The sequence below is a fragment of the Rattus norvegicus genome (genome assembly GCF_036323735.1).
Source record: "Rattus norvegicus strain BN/NHsdMcwi chromosome Y unlocalized genomic scaffold, GRCr8 chrY_unlocalized_5, whole genome shotgun sequence".
NCBI lineage: Eukaryota > Metazoa > Chordata > Mammalia > Rodentia > Muridae > Rattus > Rattus norvegicus.
In genome coordinates this window covers 163,090-188,856 of record NW_026947408.1, presented here as the reverse complement: position 1 = coordinate 188,856, position 25,767 = coordinate 163,090, and the positions used below count along the sequence as shown (strand labels likewise).

Genomic DNA, 25,767 nt, shown 5'->3' with positions numbered 1-25,767 from the left:
CAGTGAGTTAGAAAACATTCTCAGCTGAATGTTATCGAATGGCCAAGAAACAACTAAATAAATATTCAACATACTTAGTCTTCAGGGAAATTCAAATCAAAACAAATCTGAGAATCCACCTTACACGAGTCAGAATGGCTAACATATAAATCTCAGGTGACAGCAGATGATGGCAAGGATATGGAGGAAGAGTAAGACTCCTCCATTGTTGGTGGAATTGCAGACTGGTACAACCCTTTGGTAAATCAGTCTGAAGGTTCCTCAGAATATTTGACATTCCATGAACTTAGGACCCAGCTATACCTCTCTTGGGCATATACCCAAAAGATGGTCCAACATACAACAGAGAAATATATTCAACTATGTTCATAGCAGTCTTATTTAACATAGCCAGAATCTGGAAAGAACCCAGATGCCCTTCAACAGAGTAATGGATACAGAAATGTGGTGCATCTACACTACAGAATATTACTCAGCTGTCAAAACAATGACTTCATGAAATTCATAGGCAAATGGAATGAACTAGAAAATATCATCCTGAGTGAGATTCTTCAATCACGAAAAACACACTTGGATGCTTTCATTGATTAGTAGATATTATCCAAAAACCTTGAATTACCCATCATGTAATACGCAGACCACATGAAACTCAAGAAGGATGAGTAAAATGCAGATGCTTCACTCCTTCTTTAAAAGGGGAACCAAAATTCCCGTGGGAGGGGATAAGGAGGGAAAGTTTATAACAGAAACTGAAGGAACTGCCATTCAGTGCCTGGCCCATATATAGCTCATACATATAGAGCACCAAATGTAGATAAGATGGATGAAGCTAAGAAGTGCAGGCTGACAATGACTGGATATTGATCCCTCCTGAGAGACACAGCCAGAATATGTCAAATACAGAGGCAATGCATCACCAAACCACTGAACCAAGAATCAGACCCCAGTTGGAGGAATTAGAGAAAGGATTGAAAGTCCTGAAGGGATTTGCAACCCCATAATAATGACAATGCTAACTAACCTGAGCTTCCAGGGACCAAACCACAACAGAAAGACTATACATGGTTGTCCAATGGTTCCAACTGCATGTAGCAAAGGATGGTCTTGCTGAAAAACAATTGAATGAGAAACACTTTTTTCTGACAAGGTTGGAATACTAGTGTAGGGGAAAGTGGGGAGGTGTGGGGAGGCCGTGGGTGGAGGTGTGTACTCCCTTATAGAAGGGTAGGGGGAAAGGTTAAAGGGCTTATGGACTGGAAACCTGGAAAAGGGAATAACATTCGAAATGTAAACAGGAAATATCCAACAAAGAGACAGAGAGAGAGAGAAAGAGAGAGAGAGAGAGGAAGAGAGAGAGAGAAAGAGAGAGAGAGAGAGAGAGAGAGAGAGAGAGAGAGGTGGAGGAGGAGGAGGAGGGGGAGGAGGAAGAGGAGGAGGAATTGAAATAGAAAGAAAACTAAACTTCCATTCTTCCCCATTCCCTCTCTTCCTCAACTGTTGTTTAGGCAGTCATGTTAGTGAGATGCTATAAGTGTAATTTCTGGTGTTACTTTGAGACACCATCTCATAGTAAACTTTAGTCTCTTACAATCTTCTTGCCCCCTCTTCTGTAATGTTCCTCAAACTTGAATCAAGTGACATTTTGTAGATAGAGCCATTGAGACTGGGCTTGAAATTTCTATCCTGCATTTTGAATGGCTGAGATTTTTACTGTGATCTTTGTTTCAGAGACTGTAATTAATTCTGTATATAAGGACACATGGCTTTGATTGTTGTTAGGTATGATACTGGCTTAAGTAAGTAAAGGGCTGTACATTCTCCCCCATAACCACAGCTTCAATAGCCTTATATATGTGGGTAAATTACCAGTACCATCCATGTTCATTGATCAGGACTTAAGCAAAATTAGATAGCTGTTGGCTATCATCAAGCTATTTGTGCCACTGCACTGCCATTATGGTTATCCTGACATGTTGTTCATTTTGTTTTACAGGCATGATATTAACAATTACTTGAAAATGACAAGACTGGTGATTGTAATTACATGATATACTAGAAATTTGACCTGTGCCTGGCACATCTTCTTGTATATGAATGTTGACTTTCTGATAGGCAGGAGGATGTAAAAGTTAAATTTAGTCTTAACTAAAAAAAGGAAATTAAAATTTTCCTGCTATAGCACGTTTAATTAATTGAAGCAAAACAAAATCTATTTAGTTGACGTTGGGGAAATATCATTTAACAATATAATCCTAAAACCTTTTAAGTCATTAAATGTCACAGATAGTTATTAGCTGTCATACTACGTAAAATTGGCATCAGGATTGTAATGATGAAATATTCTCTGTTTTATGCAAATGCATAGTAATAATGAACAAAGTTATGTACCAAACTTCATGCTTCAGGTAACTAATTGCATGTATTAAATTGTATCTAAGATAATTTCATATTACCTAGGTATCAAGTGCATAATAATTATGAGTAAATTATTAATTAAATATTAAAATAAGAATACTAGAGTTACCAAATGGACATGGAAAATAAAATATATTAGAATAATGAAATATATTTATTAAAAGCCAAATGATGAAAACATTGTGTATATAAAAGCAGCCTGGAGCTATATGTCACCTTAAAGTGTTATATTGTGTTCCCGTGAGGTGGTTTAGCAGATAAAATTTCATGCAATAAAGAAGCAAGGACTTAATTTGATACCTACACGTAAATGTTTGGAAGACTCCTATATTTACTGCATGACCAGAACACATAAAAGCTTACACAGAATATCAATAATGAGACTAATGAGAACAATTATAATAGAAAAAAGAAAAAAACAAAACTCTAGGAACATTTTAAAGAAATAATGTATTGACCTTAAAATAGAAAATTCAACACATTTTCTTAGTACATTAACTACTCAAAGAAAAACTAAAAGGCTTTTACTTCATTCTATATGAAAGCAAAAACACAGCAGATAGATTGTGTAAAGAAAGAGAGAACTGCAAACTGTAAAATTAATATAGTCATTCCAGAGGAAAGAAACAGACACTAACCCAACGTTCTATTAGTAAACATTTGAAGGATTTAGTGCATAATAATAACATATTTTATCGAACACATCTTACGATGATAAAGAAAAGAAAGCTGCAAAAATAATTCCTGAATGTATTTATATCAATTAAAATGTGGCAAGATGTCTCAAATTCAAAGATACCCTGAAATACATCACACAATTATAAATAATTTGATTTTACTATGGAATAAGTAATGTGTATTTGCTTAGTGTTTAAGAGCACTTACTGCTCTTAAGAGCAAACACGTTCAGTTTCCAACATCGATCAAGCCACTTCCAACCTGCTGTGAAAGCAGCTCCAGGGGATCTGACATCTTCTGGTCTCACCAGGTGCCTGTGTTCATGTGCACAAATCTATACATAGACATTCACACATAACATACTATTAAAGTAAAAAGATTCATATATGTATTTTCTGCACAAATTATGAATAGTAAGCCTCCTATATATGCAAACACAATTGTTGCAATGTAATAAGAAAGGAGAAAATTCGCAAATAGGATGAAGAGTAAATTTACCATTAATGCTTACACAGTTCAGTAAGCAAAAACACTAAACATCACGATTGAAATGCAATGTATATGTTAAAAAGAATCTAGCATTTGAATTTATGAGTGAAACTATTTATTATATATATATATATATATTCCTTCCATTGTACACTCTCCTGGTCCCCTCCCACCGTTCATCATCCCATTCCACCCCTTCTTTCCCTGACTCCAAGAGGATGTTCCCCAGATCCTGCCAGGCACCATAATCCCTGTGGCCTCAATTCTCTCAAGGATTAGGCCAGATCAGGCAGTCCTGTATTCTATATGTGTTAGGGCATCACACCAGCTTGTGTATGCTGCCTGGTTGGTGGCTCAGTGTCTGGGAGATCTCAGTGGTAGGGATTAGTTTAGAATACTGGTCTTCCTACAGAGGTTGCCCTCTGCTTCAACTTCATCAATCCTTCCCCTAATTCAACAACTGACAGAAGTCAGAGACTGATGCCGTTTTAAAATATATGTATCATTTAATTTTGAATGGTATACAATGGCTCCTTTCATATAAAAATGATGGCAATATGTACTTATTATAGTCTTCTGAGATGGACATTTGACAGTATTTATACAAGCATTACATTACTTAACAGCCTTGACATCATTCCAACAACGTGTTTTGTAATTCATAAAAAATATAATGTAAATAATTACCACTGAATACAGTGCCTGAGTCAGTGTCCATGCTGATTTTCTGTAGCGAAGTTTAGTTAATGAAAATGAAAATAATCTGAATGCCACGATTAGATTATTATTTAAACAAACGATTATACTACCATTTGCTAAATGCATGGTGTTCCATGAAGAAATTGCCCATGTACATGTATTCAAGATTTATTATTAAATGAAAAACAAATGACAGAATATTGCATTATGATATCAAACTTCCTAATCTGAAGATTTACATATATTCTATAATTGTGTCAATGTAGAGTAAACCTGCTACAAGAGCATGGGAGGCAGTAGACAGAACACTGGGAGTTCTAGGTCAATTTGAGCTCCACAAAGAGACCCAATTTTAAAAAAAAATAGATCAGATTTGAAAGAATGTCTGCCAAACTCTACTTAGTGTTTACATTTGGAAGTTATAAGAAACCAAGTTATTCTTTGACAATTCCATACATGACAGCACATGTATGGAAGCCCTCTACACTCCCAATCTCCTATCTGCCCCAACCAACATAACTTTTTGAACAAATCCCCTTAGCTCGTGCATGGATTTTATCTTTTTGCTTCATGACCCTCTGGATTTAACCTGAGCCTCTTCTGTGAACATGAGCATGAAGCTATACACGTAACCACTGGTAAGAAACCCGTGGCAACATCAATTTCTATTCTCCAGCACTGTGCTTAGTTCCTTTGAATAGGCAGGATCAATATTATATAGAGTCTGTTCAGATAGATGTAACTATTGTGAGTTCCTGAGTGGCACAAATGTATCATGCTCAAAGGACAGCATCTCACAGATCTCCTTACCTATTAATTAGCCCTTGAAAGAGGCCAAGCCCTGAATATCACTTTATCTCTAAACTGGAAGTTATCTCCAATGGATAATCATTTGAAAATGAAAACTTAGTTTTCTCCAAGGGAATCTCACTGGTTACATAAACTAATTTAAGGGTAGACTGCATATAACGCACTAAAGGACCTGAACATCATCTTTTGGGTATCCTAGTTTCATAATGGGTCAGGACTTTTTCTTCAGATTGTCTTTTTCTCTTTGTTATTTGCTTATTTATTTATTAATCTTTACCCTGTTTGTTTTGTGTATATATTTTTCCTGGTTTTATGATTCCATGGAATTCCTGAGTGTGTGAATGGAAGTCTGGGTCTCTCTGTCTGTACCTGATTCTTGTACCTTGTATTGGCTCTTTTCTATCTGCTTGTTTTGTTCTACTCCAGTTCATTAATTTTCATTTTATTTTTATCCCTTAGATGACTGTTTGTTTTCTAGTAAGAGTCAGAAGAATGTAGATACAGATGACAGGAGGGGAATAGAAGAAGTGGGGGAATATAGGGAAGGGAAATCATAATTCAAATATATTGCATGAAAAAGTCTAATTTTAAGAAAATAATTTTAAAAACATACTTTCTAGGACCTGTCTGCTCCCTTTTCACAAAGTTCTAACTAGTTTCATATCAAAAGTTAATTAAAATATTTAAACCATTTCCAAGGCACAGAAAATTATTTGTTTAGAGCCAATCTGGAACTGCCACTATGGGAGTGAAGCTTCTGTAGAGTTGTAATAATGTAGTAGGAGATTCTTTAAATGCTTTCAGAGACATCAATCCACTGATATTCATTGGGAGTTTCACATGATGGATGTTACAAATGTTGAATTGGAACATATACATTTTCGATACTTCAGTTTTCATGAAACTCTTCAAGATCAAATTAATAATTGTATGGGATACAATCATGGCATAGATGTGTTCCTTTGTAATGTTCAAAATTAAACCAAATAATACTAAAATATCATTAATAAATCCTAAGCCCATATCAACATGACAATTAAGAAATAGAAGTAGATGCGTATTAGTGGATAAAAGCTGTTTATGGAGAGGCACTATTCTATTTCTGGGACAATTTCACTTCGTTGGTAGATGGGTTAAATCAAAGTCTGATAATGAAGGCCTTGCTGTAAAAGACCATTATCTCACTAAGGGACTCTCAAACCCCGTTGTATAGGGCATTTCAATAAATCATCTGAAGCAACTTTTGCAATGACTTTATAACATTAAAATGACTGTACAGGGCCTAGTGTTCATCAATAGATCTTCTTTAAGCAGAATACTTCTCATTTCATTCTTTGGTGAATCAAAATTGCAAATTCAATGTCATGTAAATTAGATGATGAAGATGATGATGATGTTGATGATGGTGGTGGTGGTGGTGGTGGTGGTGGTGGTGGTGGTGGTAGTGGTGGTGGTGGTGGTGGTGGTGGTAGTGGTGGTGGTGGTGGTGGTGGTGGTAGTGGTGAAGATGATGAAGAAGAGGTCACAAAGCACATACTATTTTTAGTGTTTTTCCTTTCTTTAGTTGTCTAGGATCGACAGTGAGAAATAATCTATTGTAAGTGCTATGTTGGGAAGGAGAGGTTTAAGCTCATCTATAGCTCACAAAACACCAGAAAAGAAAGCAAAATTTGTCATGAGAAATTTATATATATTCTCACAAGAAATCCTTATCATAACCATAGCAATGAATCAATTTAATTTTGTGAGGCAGCAAATTGCCTTTCAGAGTTTAGTTTATTAATATAAAGTGATCATGTACAGAGTTCAATTCCTGGCTGTCAGGACCAAAGCCCATGGATTTTAGATCATGATGTCCTAGGATTTTAAATATTAATGACATAATTGATGGCAATGCACAACCCTGAAAGTCTTACCATATAAGTCACAAAGACACCATAATATATGCTGGGCATCAGGTTAGAACTTTTATGTTTAAATGTATTCAGAGTTTCAAAAAGTGAAATGGTTGAGTTTAAGAAAGGCCATTTTTCGGTTTGCATTTATATCTCCAGTGTGCAGTTTGATTTTGGTGGATCATTACACAGTTTTTCATTTTAATTTATTTGAACAGGTGATATAAGTTAACTGTACAGATTAATGAGCCTCAGTTTGATATATCCATAATGGAGACAGCATGCACTGACTAATGTAACTACATTCTTACACTGACTTTTTTGCAATTTACTACAAGTTAGGATACTCTATTCTACTTTTAGGGAAAAATGACTTACATAGGATATAAAAATCCATAATATATTTTCAGAACTGTTTTCTTATTTTGGGATTTTAATTTATTATTCACACATGTATATAATGTACCTTGATCACACCGATCATTAACTTTGTTCTACTCTCTCTGGATAAATTCCCTTTCTAGCTTCATGTTCTTTATATTTTCCTGTTTTATTTTCTTTATAATCCATTGGTTCACTGAGTACTGCCTGCTGGGATCTTCCCTAATTCATTGTCTTAATTGTGTACAAGACTTGTGCATTCTACTGTAGATGCAGTGAGTCCATAGTTCCAATAACTGTGTCATGACTAGATGTCATGATTGCATCCTCTCTCCTCAAGTTCTGTCTTCTCCTTTTCTGCAATGTTTCCCCAGCCTTATGCTCAGCTTTCTTCTTCTCACGGTCTTAGCACTAATACCAGTTCCACAGATCTACAGTAATTGCTGCCCAGTACACCTATACATTTCTCTGACCACAGCCCATAAAAGCAGTAATGTATGGACAAAAACAATGAGAATTGGAACGCAGTTTGACAACATGGCCATTTAGCAAAACAGGAGTAGTAGGATCCTCTCTATGACCATGTGAGCCATGTGAAAACTGTCAGTGTTTATAACATGACATCTGACTTTCCTTCTATAGAAGAGGCTTCAAATTCAAACAAACAGCAGTTGACCACTTTCATAAAATTTAGATAATTGTCTTCATACTTCTGAATTTTCAACTTGCAAAATGATGTCTAGTTTCATCAATATCCATGCCAATGATAAAATTATGCTATTTGATGATTAAATAAAGGTCTAGTGCCTATATAATTTATTTATCCAATTTTGTAACATGGATATTGTGAACAGTGAGAAGGTAAAGACATTTATGGAGTTATAACTGGAATAGACAGATTCCATCAACGACATATTCCTTCGGTGGTACTATTGAATCACAAATAATTTCACTGTCATTTGTATTTGTACTTCACCAACGATTTGTGGGTTTAGTATTTAGTATTTTACATGTAATTTTTGATAATTACTGTGCCATTATTTTAAGCATTTATTCAAATATATAGCATATTTAATTCCATTACTTTATTTCTGATGAATAAGGTATTTTGTGTCTTATAGATATGATCCATGTCATATAAAGAGCCAGTAAAGTTTTCTTTTCTCCATCGTTATTAACTTAGTATCTCTTAATGACACTAAATTGTGTAGATATACCATATTTCCTGTATCCATTCCTCTGTTGAAAAGCTTCTGGGTTCTTTCCACCTTCTGGCTATAATAAATGAGGCTGCTATGAATATAGTGGATCATGTGTCTTTGTTATATGTTGGGGCATCTTTTGGGTATATGCCCAAGAGAGGAGTAGCTGGGACTTCAGATAACTCAATGTCCAATTTTCTGAGGAACCTCAAGACTGATTTTCAGAATGGTTGTACCAGTCTGCAATCCAACCAACAATGGAGGGGTGTTCCTTTTTCTCCACATCCTCACCAGCATGTGGCCTGATTTTTGCTGTCACATGAGTTTTTGATCTTAGCCTTTCTGACTGGTGTGAGGTGAAATCTCAAGGTTGTTTTGGTTTGCATTTCCCTTATGACTATAGATGTTGAACAGTTCTTTAAGTGTTTCACTGCCATTCGATTGTGAATTCTTTGTTTGGCTCTGAACCCCATTTTTCAATATGGTTATTTGTCTCCCTGTAGTCTAACTTCATGATTTCTTTGTATATTTTAGATATTGGCCCTCTATCTGTTTTAGGATTGGTAAAGATCTTTTCCCAATCTGTTGGTTGCCACTTTGTCCTAACAACAGTGTCCTCTGCCATACAGATGCTCTGGAGTTTTGTGAGTTAGCATTTGTTGATTCTTGATCTTAGAGCATGAGCCATTCCTGTTTTGTTAAGGAAAATTTCTCCACTGGCCATGTGTTCTAGATGCTTTCGCACTTTTTCTTTTGTTAGTATGCGTTTACCTGGTTTGATGTGGAGGTCCTTGATCCAGTTGTACTTCAGCTTTCTACAGGGCAGTAAGAATGGATGAATTTGCCTTCTTCTACATGCTGACCTCCAGTTGAACCAGCACCATTTGCTGAAAATGCTCTTTTTTTTCCCATTGTATGGTTTTGTCTCCTTTCTCAAAAATTAAGTGACCAAGGGTGTATGGGTTCATTTCTGGGTCTTCAGTTCTATTCCACTGGTTTATTTGCTGATTCTGTCTCAATATCATACAGTTTTTTTTATCACCGTTGCTCTGTAATACTTCTTAAGTAAAGGAATTGTGATTCCTAGGAAAGTCCTTTTATTGTTGGGGACAGTTTTAGCTATTATGTGTTTTTTGTTATTCAAAATGAATTTATGAATTGTTCTGTCTAACTCTATGAAGAATTGGATTGGAATTTTGATGGGATTGGAATGAATCTGTAGGTTGCTCTTGGTGCAATGGCCGTTTCTACTTTATTAATCCTTTTTTTTTCTTTTTTTCCGAAGCTGGGGACCGAACCCAGGGCCTTGCACTTCCTAGGCAAGCGTTCTACCACTGAGCTAAATCCCCAACCCCCTTGTCTTACTTTTTAATATTTGATTTTGTTAATTTTACACTTTCTGTATCCACTGGTGAGTCTGGCTATGGGTTAATGTATCTTGTTTATTTTCTCACAGAACCAGGTATTGGTTGTGTTGATTCTTTGTATAGTCCCTTTTTTCTACTTGGTAGAATTCAGCTCTGAGTTTGATTATTTCCTACCTACTACTAGTCCTGCAGTTATTTGCTTCTTTTTGTTCTATATGATTTAGGTTTGCTCTCAAGCTGCTGATGTATGCTCTCTCCTATTTCTTTCTGCAGGCACTCAGAGCTATGAGTTTTTGTCTTAGCACAGCTTTCATTGTGTTCCAAGAGTTTTGGGTATGTTGTACCTTCATTTTCATTGAATTCTAAGAACTCTTTAATTTTTTCCTTGACCAAGTTATCATTGAGAAGAGCATTGTTCAACTTCCATGTATATGTGGGTGTTCTTTCCTAATTGTTATTGAAGAACAGCCTTAGCCCATGGTGGTGTGAAAGATGCCTTGCATTATTTCTATCTTTCTGTGTCATTTGTGGACTGCTTTTTGACTGATTGTATGATCAATGTTGGAGAATGTGCCAAGAGATGGTGAGAAGGAGGTATATCATTTTGTTTTAGGATAGAATGTTCTCTAAATAAGTCCATTTGGTTTATACCTTCTATTAGTCTGTCTATGACTCTTTTTAATTTCTGTTTCTGTTATCTGTCTAGTGATGAGAATATGGAGTTGAAATCTACTGCTATTATTGTTTGAGGTGCAATATTTTCTTTGAGCTTTAGTAAGGTTTCTTTTTTGTATGTAGGTACCCCTGTATTTGGAGCATAAATATTTATAATTTCAAGTTCATTTTGGTGGATTTTTCCTTTGATGATTATGAAGTGTCCTTCCTTATGATTTGTGATAACTTTGGATGAAAGTGGATTTTATATGATATTAGAATGGCTTCTCCCACTTGCTTCTTCAGATCATTTGCTTGAAAAGTTTTTAACAAGCCTTTTACTCTGCGGTAGTTTCTATCTTTGTTTCTGAAATGAGTTTCCTGTAGTGCAAAATGTGGGGTCCTCATTACATATCCAGTGTGTCAGTCTGTGTTTTTTTAGTGGGGAATTGAGTCCATTGATATTGAGAGATCTTAAGGAATAGTGATGATAACTTTGTCTTATTTTCATAACTGGAGGTTAGTTTATGTTTGTGTGCTTCTCTTCTCTTTGTTTTGTTGTGAAAAGATTAATTTCTTGCTTTATCTATGATTTTACTTGCCTCCTTATGTTGGGTTTTTCCAGTTAATGTCCTTTGTATGACTGGATATGTAGAAAGATATTGTGTAAATTTGGTTTAATCATGGAATATCTTGGTTTCTCCATCAACGTTAGTAGAGAGTTTTGCTGGATACAGTAGTGTGGGCTGGCATTTTTGTTACCTTAATGTCTGTATGACATCTGTCCAGGATCTTTTGGCTTTCATAGTCTCTTTTGAGAATTCTGGTGTAATTCTGATACGTTTGTCTTTATATGTTACTTGACCTTTTCCCTTACTGCTTTTAATATTTTTATTTGTTTTTCACATTTGGTGTTTTGATTATTATGTGATGGGAGGATCTCCTTTTCTGGTCCAATCTATTTGGAGTTCTGTAGGCTTTGAATATGTTTATGGGCGTCTCTTTCTTTAGATTATAAAAGTTTTATTCTATACTTTTGTTGAAGATATTACTGTCCCTAGATTTGGCAGTCTTCACCCTCTTCTATATCTGTTAAGCTTAGGTTTGACCTTCTCATTGTGTCCTGGATTTCCTGTATGTTTTGGGCTAGGTGCTTTTCAGTTTTACATTATATTTGACAGTTGTGTCAATGATTTCTATGCAAACTTCTGCTCCTTAGATTATGTCTTCTATATCTTTTATCCTGTTGGTGATTCTCACATCTATGACTCCTGGTCTCTTTACTAGGTTTTTCATTTCCAGGGTTGTCTTCCTTTGTGCTTCCTTAATTGTTTCTATTTCCATTTTTAATTCCTGGATGGTTTTGTTCATTTCCTTTTCATGTTTTGCTGTTCTTCCCGTAGTTCTTTAAGGTAGTTTTGTGTCTCGCTTTATGGGATTCTACTTGTTTACTTCTGTATTTTCTGTTGTCCTGTATTTTCTTAAGGGAGTTATTTATGACCTTCCTAACATCCTCTTTCGTCATGATAAAATGTGAATTTAAAACTAGATCTTCCTTTTCTGGTGTGTTTAGATATCCAGTGTGTGTTTTGTTGGGAGAATGGGGTTCTGATGACTCCAAGTAGTCTTGATTTCTGTTGCTTGTGATTCTGTGCTTGCCTCTAGCCATCAGGTTGTCTCAGGAGTTAGACTGGCTTGTTCTTTCTGACAGTGGCTTGACTGTCTTGTAGGCTCATGGGTCCGTACTGCTGTAGACCTGTTTTCCTGTTTTCTTGTACCCAGTTATGAGAACAGTGTATTCTGATCTAGGCATGTAATTGCTCCTTTCCAGTAACTTTCAGCTGTCCCTGTGGGCTAGAACCAGAGCGAAATTCCCATACTTCTCCTAGGTCCCTCTGTTGGGGGAGGGGGAACAGATGGCACAAGATGTTTTCCTCTTGAGTCAGGATTTTGGGCAGAGAGTAGTCTCCTCTGGTTTCCCAGGAGTGTCTGCTTCTCTGAAGGTCTAGTTGCCCCAACTTCAGGATTTGGGTACAGCGAGCTGTTTGACCAGTTCTGTTCAGATTCAGGCACTGTCTGGAACATGGTGCTCCAGTAGCTTTCCTCTTCCTATATTCCTGTGTCCAGAAGCACTATGCAGTTTTGTCTTGGGCCAGAGACCTGGGCAATGCTAGGCAGAGGTTGCTGTCTCTGTGCCTACATTCAAGAGCCAGCTAAAAACTGGAAATTCCTGATCCCGGAGTACTTCTGCCTTTGCGTGTCCTGAGTCCACCAGTCAGCTCACCTCGAGCAGAAATGTTGAATTCACCTCTTGTCTCAGGCCTGAGCTCACTTTTTGTGCTGACTTTCAGCTTACCATGAGGGCTGCAACCAGAAATGTCCTTCCCCTACTGCTCCTAGGTACCTAGCACAGGAGGCCCAGATGGAGCTAGGTTTTTTTTTCTTGAGTCATAATGTGAGCAGAGATCTCAGGGGTTTCTGCCCCTCTGATGGTCTTAGCAGGGCACAGAGCTATGTCCACTCACAAAGAAACTCAAAGATGTCCCCACTCTCCAACAAAGTGCCTTATGCAATCTGCTTTGGGTAAAATGAGTTTGAAAACTGTTTCTGATGACAAAGGGGTTTTCAGAACTTCCATATCAAACCAAAAGGGCCTTCAAAGTCCTCCACTATTAAAAATGGGCTTAAATCATCACTATGTTCAAAGGGGACAAAATACAATCAAAATTCCACAAACTGAATCTCATAACACACATACCAGCCCAAGTAAGACAAAACTTTCTTCCTGTACACCATTAGATTAAGGACCATTTACAGTTTCAGAAGGGGTTCTTGAGAGTTCCACACCCATGCAAGATGTGGTAGAAAATTCTGAATCTAACCAATTGACTCTTGAGCCTTCTGCACATAAATATTGTGATCTTGCACCCTCACCATCTCCCCCAGTGGTTCCTATGTCCCTATACATCAGAAGTTACTCAAATATCCTCTATCACACAAAAGGACCCCCTGACTTGTCATAAGCACCAAAACAACCAAGTTTATCACAAGACACAGTCAATGAGCCATGCAGGCTCCATATTTGTACAATTTCCAGAGAAGATAAAACATCCCTTTCCCCTTCAGGGGACTCTAGGTTGTTCTGTCCTGAAAGATGAGGCTCCAAAATTTTCCACATATACATCAGAGATGCTAGAATTTCCCAAAACTGAGCAGGATTCTCCGAGTAGTACTCTATCTCATAAAGGGACTGTGGGGCAAGAAACATCTACAAAAGTAGTCCTACCCACAGCCACATCTTTAGACATGGCTTATGGATGTGACACATGTACAAAAGATGTTCTAGGACATATTCCATCTGTAGAGAAGGTTATGGATACAACCATATGTGAATGAGGGGTGGGGGAACATGATATGCAAACACCAGTGTCTGTAGCATCCTCGTTATCTGAGGAAAGAGATTCCTTGGATTCCATTTGTGCAAAAGAATGCATATGACCTCAGCAAACTTCACAGGAGGCTATAGGAACTTCTTTATCTCCTCAAGATAAGCCATTTTCCCCAACTACAGAAGATGCTACACACTCTTCCAAATATGCACAAATGGTTGTGAGTCCTTCTTTATACCCACAAGCAGACCCAGAACATCTGCCAAATACCTCAAAGGCTTTGGATTTTACTATATCTTCTGAAGGGGTCTTGGAACCTGTTTTGCCTATCAAGCAACCTAGGAAACCTGACACTTCTATTCAAAAGTCTGTTTTCACTTCTCCAGCCTAAGAATTTTTTTTGGAACTTCCACAATTACACAACAATATCTAGAAACATCCTTATCTGCTCATGAGTCTCTCAGACCTCTCACATTTGTCTAGGATGCTCTAGGAGAGGTCACATTTTCAGAGGTAGTTCTAATACCTTCCCCCCATTATGACGTTGCATTCAGGATTTCCACACATATACACTGTACATTAAGACCTTCCTCATCTGAGAAGGATGTCTTAGGATCTACTGCAGCTGATCAGCATGCTTTACAACTATCCCCATCTACCTAAGTAGATTTATTTACATTTCCACTCTGAGGAGAAATAGTCGACATTCTCCCTCCACCACAGTAGACCACAGGCACCCAGTTTCTAGAAACAAAGTCTTATGATTTGATTATTCTGATACAGTCTTGAGAAATTTCTCCTCAAAGGAAGACAGTTTCAACCTTCTCCCTTCTGCCAAAAGGGATCTTGTGCCATCTTCTGCTGCCAAAGAGACAACAAATGTTACAACTATTCCTCAGGTGAGACCCACACCTTCTCCATCTGTCCAAAGGGACCTGGAATTTTCCAAAAATGACCAAGGAATTGTGGAAAGTTGCCATTCCTTACAAGGGCATGCTGGCCATTCCATATTGTCCCAAGATGATCAAGTAAATCCTTTTTATACCAAAAAGGCATGTTCCTCGTCTTCCCAGGGTTTCAGGGAATTTCTTCACCCCTCTCTAGTGTCATCTCCACGAGGAGTAAATAGAGAAAGTGTGCTATAATTAAACAAAGAACATTACTCAGGTATTAAAAATGAGGAGACCAAGAACACTGTAGGCAAAGAGATGGAACTGGAAAATAGTGAATTAACAGAGATTGAAAAGGTCCTATCATGGGATGTACTTAGGGACATTTGGATGTTAGCCACAAAGTACAGAATACCCACAATTAAAATCCTTCATCACATGCATGGTAACATGAAGGAAAACCAATTGTGGATGCTTGCAACAAACTTAGAAGGAGGAGGGAAAATGGGACCTAGCTACAGGTACAGAAGGATAGACAAAGTCGGGGGAGCAGCAACAATGAAAAGACAGAAGAGAGAAATCCAGAGGAAAAGTGGAATAAATAAAAATAATCATCAATGATGGGTGGTGAACTTGGGTATTTCCAGGGAAATCCCCGATTTCAAGAATCCAAAAGGTTCCCATACACCTACTGGGATGATGTTAGTTGAAATACAAAGCAGCAAAGAGATAAAACGACTACAGCCTGCCCCTTGTAGCTAAACATGACCCTATTGAAGGGATGGTGCTGCCACGCAGCTCAAAATTTTAACGTATAAATATCCAAGGCTTAAAAAATGTAAAAAGAAAGAGCAGAGAATGAAGAAAGGCCCTTCAGAGACCACCACACCATAAGAATCATTTCATCCACAGACCGTAAATCCTCGCACTATTCCTGATGTCAAGATGTGCTTGCAGATTAGACCCTAATATGTCTGTCCTCTGAGGGGCTCTGCCATCACCTGACTGAGACAGATGGTGATACAGCTAAACATTTGAAAAAAAAATGACAGCCACATAAGATGAGTTAGTCGAATGCCTAAAGGATCTTAAAGGGATTGGAAACCAATATGAAAAACAACAGTATCAATTAAGTTTACCTTTCACAGTCTCACAAAGTTTACCAACAAGAGTATACTTGGCCAGTACATGGGTACTGCTATGTAGACAGTAAAGCATAGGGAGAAGAAAACTGCCTCATCTGCCATCTCTGGAAAGGAAGGCAATTGGTTTTGTGGAAATGTCATAACCCAGAGAAGGAGGGTGTTAGATGGTTAAAGTGGAAGTGGCCATGTAGATGGAGGAGCACCATCATAGAAACAAAGAGATTCGGAAAGGCTTGGAGGATTCAAGAAAGAAAGAAGAGTTTGGGAAATGTCTTTGAAATGTAAATAAATACATAGATTATTTTACACTTCCAATGTTTATAATATAAGATATGTATGTTTCCAACAGAGATGTTAAAATATCTCTCCTTAATGACTACAGTCATTATTTGTAACATAGGTTTACTAAAATTGAAATCCAAAATTGTTGTGACTTACTTATTATTTGAATTTCACATAGATAAACCCATTCAATATTTTATCTTCTGCCCTTGTAACTATAGCAAATGTTTAATTACTTGATAAAAATTTTAAAAAAATTTTTCTACTCCATTAGTTTTCCATTCAATACCTCAAATGTCTCTCAATTTAACTGTATGTACTACATTCCCTTCCTTGTTGCTCTTTTCCCTGTCTCTTCACATTTGATATTCCTGTTCCTGACTGTGTCTTTCAGCAATACATAAGTACACTTGAACTTCTAAAAATAAGGACGGTCTGGTTCATACTAGACACTTACACAAAACTGATCATACAGATACACAGTTTAGAGAATTAACATTTAGATTAAAGTGAATATATAACTCATTTTTTCCTTTTTGATCTGGATTAACTCATCTAGGATGGCATTCACAAGAGGAATTCTGATTTCTTTTCATTGATATTGGGTTTAAAATACTTGTGCATTATATACTTCCTACCTTGGATTAGTCTGGCATACCACACACAGCACAGAACAAATCAATTAATTGTAGGATATGTGCATGTATGTGTCTAGGTCATTCCACAGTAACTCGTGCTACATGTTTTAGAAGCAAATCTGTTCAAGGATAGCCTGAACTCCTTTGTTTTGCATGTTTCTTTAACATATCAAATCACTTCAAATTGCACCAATTATTTATACCTCTGGGGTACAGATTAAATTCATTATTTCTACAATTAATCTCTCCATAGGGATTAAGAGCGGGTTGATAAATAATTTTTGGAGTTTTTAGAATAGAATTTTGCCCCAAAACTCATTAAGTATTTATTGTTCTGCAAATTCAAACCTAACTGGTATTTTGGAAATTTGAGTTTCATGGTCAGACCTCATCAGCTAAATGCACTTCATCCATTGTTGGCAAGTTCAGGCTATGCTTCCTGATTGTCATGTCTGTTGAGACTACCTAGTTGTACAGTCATGTGATAACCAAGTGAGTTCTCATATAGCTTTCTCAATATTCAATTTACCTGATCAGAATCTATGAAGTGAAGAATCAATCATTTTGTGCTGAAAGTAGGTTGCCAAACTGCCTCTGGATAAATTTTGAATAGCATCTTGTACATATGCCTGTGCTTTTTAGGTGGTTTTTCATTATCTATTAACACTCCACATAGCTCCGCAGCACCATATTATTGTAAGTTTCCAAGCCAAGTGATTTCTTGTTCTGTATTAGAATCATGTGGGAGTATCTAGATCAATCAGTGTAATCCTAAGGGATTCTCCTTGGTATATTATCATCTACAGATGGTGTAATATCTACAACGTTTGATATTGAGCCTTTGATACACCTTCCTTCACCTGTGTAAAAGAAAATTATTTGCAACAGAAGGATCCTGTAATATTTAGGCTACTACATGAATCCCTTGGCTAAAATATGGCTATACATGCTTATTCATGCCTAAAAGACCCTTGGGGAGACCCACCTGGCTAAAAATGTCAATTACTACTCAGATGTCCACTATGTGTACAGTCTGAGGAAGTGTCACTTCAGTTCATTTTTGGAACTGAAGAATACTCAGCCATTTTCCAAACGGAAAAAAAAAACAAGTTACTTAGATAAGGATTGAGAGAATGCTTTTATCTAGGTAGAACATTAATTTTAGCCTTACATACAAATGTGTGATGTGCAGTATTTTCAACACTGTATTTCAGAAGGAATTATATACTTTTGGGTATGGTCTCTCGGACTAGCATATGATATCAATATAGTTTGCTGTGACAGATTTTCAAGTACATATGAAATGTGAGGACTCCAACAGAGTAACTCTAGCTCAAACATATATCCTTCATGTTATTTGTGACCCACACTGGGAACACTTACTAAATGTATCAGAGTTCTGACTCATTTTAGTATTTTTTTTTGGTCTCATGCTAACTTTTGATGCTTCCTTTCTCCAATAGAACAGTTAGTCAATGAGTCTGTATACCAGATATCAGCTGCATTATCAAGCGTTGGCTGCAATTTCCCTCTGCTGAATTCACAGCCATGAGGAAGTGTTTCTTATGAGATGGCCTTGATCTCTACAATGTAGATTATTGTTGTCTGTGTCTTTCTCTGACTCTCTCAGTTCTCTTAAGGGTCCTACCAGGGAAAAATGGCAATGATAGTGAGAAGTGATCTTTGTGGACCCGAGGATAGTCAAAATCCACCAAAGTTTCCTTTCATGTGATAAGAAAATAGTGGAGAGTGTTTATATTCAACTTAGTCAATGAAATGCTCTCCCTTTATACCCTGTATAAACTGGACTGGCTTTTTAACTATGCCTGTTTACCCAGCTTGCCCAGTTTTCAGGCTGAGAAGAGGAGACTTTTTTCTCAGCAAGGCATCAGGTGGTGGACCAACATCTTACAATTGCTCACTGTTACCCAGTTCCTCCAACGTAGCAGCTTCTTCCAAAAGGATCTACATTGTCCATAGTATGCCTGACTTCAAGTCTGAAGCTATGAGCCCAGTCATCAAGAAAATTTCCATAGCTAAGGAAAAGTAAAATTTTTCTTTATTTAGTGCTGAGGTGGAGGGGCAGATATTATTGTGACTTTCCTTATTGAAGTTCTTGAAACAGGAAGGGGAAGAGCACTGGAGGAGGGTTAATTTTGATCTACTTGGGGTTGCTTAATAATAATAATAGTAACAATAATAATAATAATAATAATAAGAAGAAGAAGAAGAAGAAAAAAGAGGAGGAGGAGGAGAAGAAGAAGAAGGAGGAGGAGGAGGAGGAGAAGAAGAAGAAGAAGAAGAAGAAGAAGAAGAAGAAGAAGAAGAAGAAGAAGAAGAAGAAGAAGAGGAAGAAGAGGAAGAAGAGGAAGAAGAGGAAGGAGAAATAGTTTAGGCTGGGAAGATTATTCAGCAATTAAGAGTACTGCCTGTTTTTTCCAAAGGTCATGAGTTCAATTCCAAGTATACACATCATGGCATACAATCATCTATAATGTCATTTGATGCCCTCTTCTGGTGTGTCTGACAAGTAAAGTATACTCTTAAAAATAAAATAAAATAAATCTTTAAAATAAATAAAAATCAAAAGTTTTCTTATCTAAGTCTAAGTTACTATGCTTCTGTAGCTTACCAGCTTTCTGTGTTCCTCTGAGGACAGAAAATCCATTCTTTTTCTATTAAAATCCAGGATGAGAGCTCACACATTGCTTGCCATATCTCGACTGTTATTCAAACACACCTTCTTCTTTTCTGGAAATAAAATAGCTTCCCATTACACTCCTATCCTACCTTCAAGTTCTGCTTTTGAGAGGCACATCAGAAAAATGAGTTTGTGCATAAGGATGCTGGCGTTGTAGTTGCTTCTGATGTGAGAATACTGGGGTTAACACAGAGGGGTCAAGACGGTCAACAAATGACTGAATGTAATGACTATCTTTTGTTGAAATTCTGTGGATGCAATGGGTCAGTATTCCTGGAAGTTACCCAACTCACAGGTTTTCTTCTCGAGCTCAATAGTCAGTTTCTCCAACTTCTTAATGTGCTGTACTTTCTCACTGATGGGGGAAGGTTGGCATGATGCCTTCCCAGCAAACCCAGTAGATAAACACAAGGGAACATGCATATTAATGGCCCAGTCACAGGAGAGACCATGCTTTGTCCCCCAACAAAGCATGAGGAAGGGGGAACTCTACAGACACTTTGAAGCACTGAAAGAGTAAGAAAGCTCTTTTCAAGATGGACCTATTAGCTACTCTCCTACCTAAAACCATGATTCCTAGATATATGCAGGTAAGTTCTGTAGTCCATACTGCTTATGACCACAAAGCCCTAAACATGTATGTTCAAGAAAAATGAGTCTGAGATTTTGATACATGTCCGGGGCAGTATCTCTCTCTATTATCACAACATGTCAATGACATGTACAGGAATCCTGTGAAGATGAAGTCCAATACTCTACCCTGAGTGGCGAAGCTTTATCTATGTGGCTCCTATTGGATATCTTTCTCATTCGGAGTGAAAATAAGGAACTCATAGCAAACCAACAGCATGCTTGTCAATTACTGGTGGTCTGCCCAACATTCATCAGATATTCTTGACGCTTGGTCCCTTCTTTTAGAATCTAGAGGTTTCAGACCATAAGTCCTGCTCCTAAGAGGTCTGACCCAAGCACAGCTTCTCGAGGAAGCTCCCCAGCAGTGGCTCAGGGCTTACTCTCTCTGCTTTACACCAGATTATTTATTTTGCACTTTTATAACAAGAAAGAAGTCCTAATTTTTTTGTCTCTCTCTCATCTCACCATGCATTCTGTTTTCCCTGTAAATAACTTGATAATCCTAAAAAATATGTCTGTGTGTAAACCAATATGCACTAACTAAATACCACAAGGGCAGCTTCTGTTTCCATAACACTAGTAATATCACAGAGAATACCACGGAATTTCAGGTATACAATAGTGTATCCAGAGGAGTGTCCCCTTCAACATCACATAACTACCCATTAACTAGATCTTCTCCAAATCAACAAGCCAAGTTGCCCTTTCCAGTACCTTTGCCTGAGACACAAGCGAAGACTTTCCATCACTCTCCCTTCTAAAATGGAGATATGACTGATTTATTGAATTCTTTCCCACCATCATGTACAGATATTGAAGCCTAAATTTTCAAACAAAGCCCAGAATTTGTCTTCCCCACCTTATGTTGCAGGCTGAAAATGACAAGGAAGAAAGGAAGTTGAGAACTTAGGTCAGGATGATTTTTCGTTGATGCAACGATTCTACACAGTTAATCCCTCTAAGAGGACATCTTCTGGAGCTAAATGATCATTTTTTCCAATTTCCTCATCCATTGCTCCTCCTAACTAATGCTGGAGAGTTGGGATTATGCCTTCTTTGTAGCGTTGGCACGTAGATAAATACAAGTAACCAAAGACTTTGGAAAGATCCACAGAGTAGTACAGTTTGGGTGGGGGAGTAAAAAACTAGGAATAATTGTGTAAATTTGGACAAAAACATTGTTCAGAGCCTCAAAAATAACATGTTTTAGACATGGGGCTGTTTATGATGTGAGCAGCAGTTCACAGGTCAGGCTGCAGGTGCATTGGTTAACATAGGTGCAATTTGAGACCTCAAAAACAGTCAGAGAAAGCATGGTGGGTCAACCTGGAACGAGCAATTAAGAAGCCATGCTATACTATGGAGAGTTATTATATGAAGGAAAGAGACAGACAGAGAAAAAGACAGACAGACAGACAGAGAGACAGACACACACACACACACACACACACTAAAACAAAGCATCAGTCATGGGGACAAATATGTAGATCAATGATAAGGAGCTTCAACCAGGGAAGGAAAATCAAATTCTTCTGTTGGGTGCCACATGTGACAACGTCTATACTCCTGAAAGGGTGTCACTACTACATTTATGGACATCATCCATTAGAAACCTACAGACAGGGAATGGTAAAGTAAGTGTAGAGTCTAGGTATTATTAAACTATACATGTTTATTAAAGCCCCATGTAACTTTTGCCATGATCCTGGCAGTCCCAGCAAAGAGAAGCAAGCCCATGGTCAGCCTGCCATGCACTTCTTGGATCTCTGAAAATTTACCTTCCATACATGCTTATTGGGCCCTAAGCTTGTTGGGAGTTGTTGAATATTCTGCATCTTCACAGGTGTTTAAGTTCTAGTCTAGTACAGTTGGATGTCAGCTCTATTTCTAATTGTGGTTCTCCAGAGGACACCTAGTTCAGAACACACTAGGGTTTATAAGATAAGGATGTGCTTAAACTGGCAAGAAATATGTTATCATTAGTAAAGACTGTTCTAGGATAGAGGAAAAAATATGACAGAGACGCAGAGAGAAACACACACACACAGAGAATGAAAGAATATGCCTTATGTACATGAAGCCAGAAAAGAATTTGTGAATCTAGAAGACAAGGTATGAAGGACTACCTGTAAATCCCAGTAACTAAGAAAGAACCTTGGACCAGTTTTGATATTGAGGCTTCATACAGCTTGGCCTTTACCAATGTGAGACACTACATTTCCATGAGCAAATCCTTAGCCTGGAAAACGTAGTTATGGTGGCCCCCCAAAAAACAAAACAAAACAAAACACAGGATTGTCCCCTTTGTCTGTTTCTCATTACTCTGATCTCCCATGTCCCAAGAGGCTGAGTGGTCTTACACATACCCTCACATGCAGCTCACAAGGAACAGCACCTATCTTCATCAGTACTTCATCTGAGCCTACCCTTGGCCTTTGGATGGTTCTCAGGAACTGAACTGACAGGTTACATATTCCTAGCTGGGTGTCAAACTTCAGACATGAGAATCCCACTCTGTGATTGTCAACAGTTCCATTTATTCATTGGGATGGCAGTGTCACAATGGCTGCACCTGTCTTTTCATGCATTTCACATGCTTTATGTGTCCGAGTTGAAAGTCTCTCTCAGATTATTTACAGATCCACAGGATGCAGCTTGGCTTCAAAGGCCACATGTCTGACTACAGAAGCCACGAAAACAATGTCACAGTTCACAGCTATAATGTAGACATGTCAGGGTATTTCCTCCAAGTTTTGCTTTGAAGCATATTCTTTTTCTTTTTCTTTATTAACTTGAGTATGTCTTATTTACATTTCAATTGTTATTGCCTTTCCCGGTTTCTGGGCCAACATCTCCCTAACCCCACTCTCTAACCCCTAAGCCCATTGTATATGGTTGTTCCCATCCCCATCCTCCCCCCATTACCACCCTTGCCCCAAAAATCACATTCACTGGGGATTCAATGTTAGCAGGACCAAGGGATTGCCCTTCCACTGGTGCTCCTACTAGGCTATTCATTGTTCCCTATGAGGTTGGAGCCCACGATCAGTCCATGTATAATCTTTAGGGACTGGCTTAGTCCCTGGAACCTCTAGTTCCTTGGCATTGTTGTTCATATGGTTTCTCAAGCCCCTTCAAGTACTTCCAGTCCTGTCTCTGTTTCCTTCAACGGGGGTCCCGTTCTCAGTTCAATGGTTTGCTGCTGGCATTCCCCTATGTATTTGCTGTATTCTGGCTGTGTCTCTCTGGTGAAATCTACATCCAGTTCCTGTCACACTGCCCTTACTTGTCAAGCGTATTCTTTTATTACAGATAATGCTAATCTTTCTAGAAGGCCACATTGTGGGAGACCATTTGGATTATGCCCCATCCACAGTTTATAGATTTTTTACAGAGACTTCTTTCAGTGAAAATGGTTTCTGTAAATTGCATACAAACTAACCATTTAAGGACACAAACACACACACACATAGACACAAAAGGTACACAGATACACACAGACACACACAGACACAAACAGACACACACAGTGTGCAGGGATAATAGAGATGTGTATGTTAAAAAAAGTTAGGATAGTGTATCGATAATATAAAATATGAAGGGTTACACTAAAATCTAAGACACTAGGATGGAGGATGGGAACCAATTGTGAGGTGTGCTTTCCCACAACTTGGACACATGAAAAATGAAGTAGGAGACATCAGAACTGCATTGTCAAACAAAGACAAGAAACGTACACAATCAATTGAATGCAAATACTGCTCATCTTGCTGATCTCTAATGGAAGAGTTCAAGTGTTTCCCACACCTCTCCAGCATAGTATTTCATTGCAGTGCAATGCTAGAACACCAAAGGATATTCAAGAACATATAAGGAGATGAAGCCAGAATGTCAGCATTCCCAGAGATCAGTTGAGCAGGGAGTTCTGTTTTCCTATGTCTACCTTAGCTATGCTTCAGAAAACCAAGGAGACAGTCTCCTCAAGCATATACATCTGTACTGGGTGTAATTTGTCTTCAGAACATCTTTGGCTGTAGTTACAGAAGCCAGGATGAAAACTACAAACTATGTCAGCATAAAGTTGATGTGCATATGCCCAGGATCACTGCTAAGTCTCTCTAGACCTATGAGTGTAGATAGACATGCCTTATAGGAATAGAACATGGTTGTTTAGTTCCCCCAATTACTGTTCAGGACACGTACAGAAGTCAGGAAGGAACCAGTCCCTCTTCTATTTCACTAATTGATATTTCTTCAATATAGTAGAAAACTGTCTGCCAAAGACACTGTCATTAGGACAAAACAGAAGGAAACAGATTGAGAAAAGGTCTACACCAATCCTACATCTGACAGAGGGCTATTACCTAGTACATACAAAGAACTCAAGAAATTACGCTTAAGAGAGACAAATAACCCTATTAAAATTGTGGTACAGAACTAAGTAAAGATTTCTCAACTGAGGAATATCAAATATCTGAGAAGCATCTAAATAAATGTTAATCATATTTAGTCATCAAGGAAATGTAAATGAAAACAACCCTGAGATTCCACCTCACACATGTAAGAATGGCTAAAATAAAAACTCAGGAGAGAACAGATGTTGATAAGAATGTCAAGTGAGAGAAAAGCTCCATCTTTGTTGGTGGCATAACGAACTGGTTAAACCACTCTGGAAATCAGTCTGGAGATTCTTCAGAAAATTGGAAATTTCATTACTTGAGGACCTAGATATACCTCTCCTGGGTATATAACCAAAAGATGCTCCAACATGCAAAAAAGACATATCCTCAAATATGTTCATAGCTGCCTTATTATAATACCCAGGAGCTAGAAGAAATGCTAATGGAATTCATCAGAGGAATGGATACAGAAAATATGGTACATCTACACAATGGTGTACTACTAGGTTATCAAAACCAATGATCTCAAAAAAGGCAGAGACAAATGGAATGAATTAGAAAATATCACACTGATTGAGGTAACCCAATTACAGAAAAACACATATGGTATGAAACCATCGAAAGTGAATATTGGCAAAAAAGCTCAAGTTACCCAAGATGCAGTCCACAGACAACTGGAAGCTCAAGAAAAGAACACACAAAATGTTCATGCTTCACTCCTTTTTAAAAGGTGGAACAATACTATCTATGAATTTAGAGCAGAGACTGACGGAATCCCATTCAGATCATGCCGTACATGTGGCAGAAATACATATACATCAGTCACCAAAATAGATAAGATTGATGAAGCTTAGAAGTGCATGCTGACAGGAACTGTATATAGATCTTCCATGTGAGACACAGCTAGAGCATATCAAATACAGAAGTGCATTCTAGTGGCAAATCAGTGAACTGAAAACAGACAGTAATGGGGGTTGTAGAAGAGGCGGGGTACCAGTTTGGGATCTTATGGTCAGGAAATTGGGAGGGGAAATAAGATTTGAAATGTACATATAAAATATCCAATTAGAAAAAATGAATAAAATTTGCATAAAAATTA

The 25,767-nt window shown here is 37.7% G+C and overlaps 1 long non-coding RNA gene across 1 annotated transcript in view; it reads right to left on the bottom strand.

The window, feature by feature from the left end:
• The window catches only part of LOC134484758 (uncharacterized), an 85,978-nt gene extending 66,278 nt beyond the window's left edge, over nucleotides 1-19,700 (bottom strand). The window contains exon 1 of the long non-coding RNA XR_010062511.1: nucleotides 19,567-19,700. This is a non-coding gene — a long non-coding RNA (uncharacterized LOC134484758). The remainder of the gene's footprint in view (nucleotides 1-19,566) is intronic.
• Nucleotides 19,701-25,767: the final 6,067 nt, after the last annotated feature.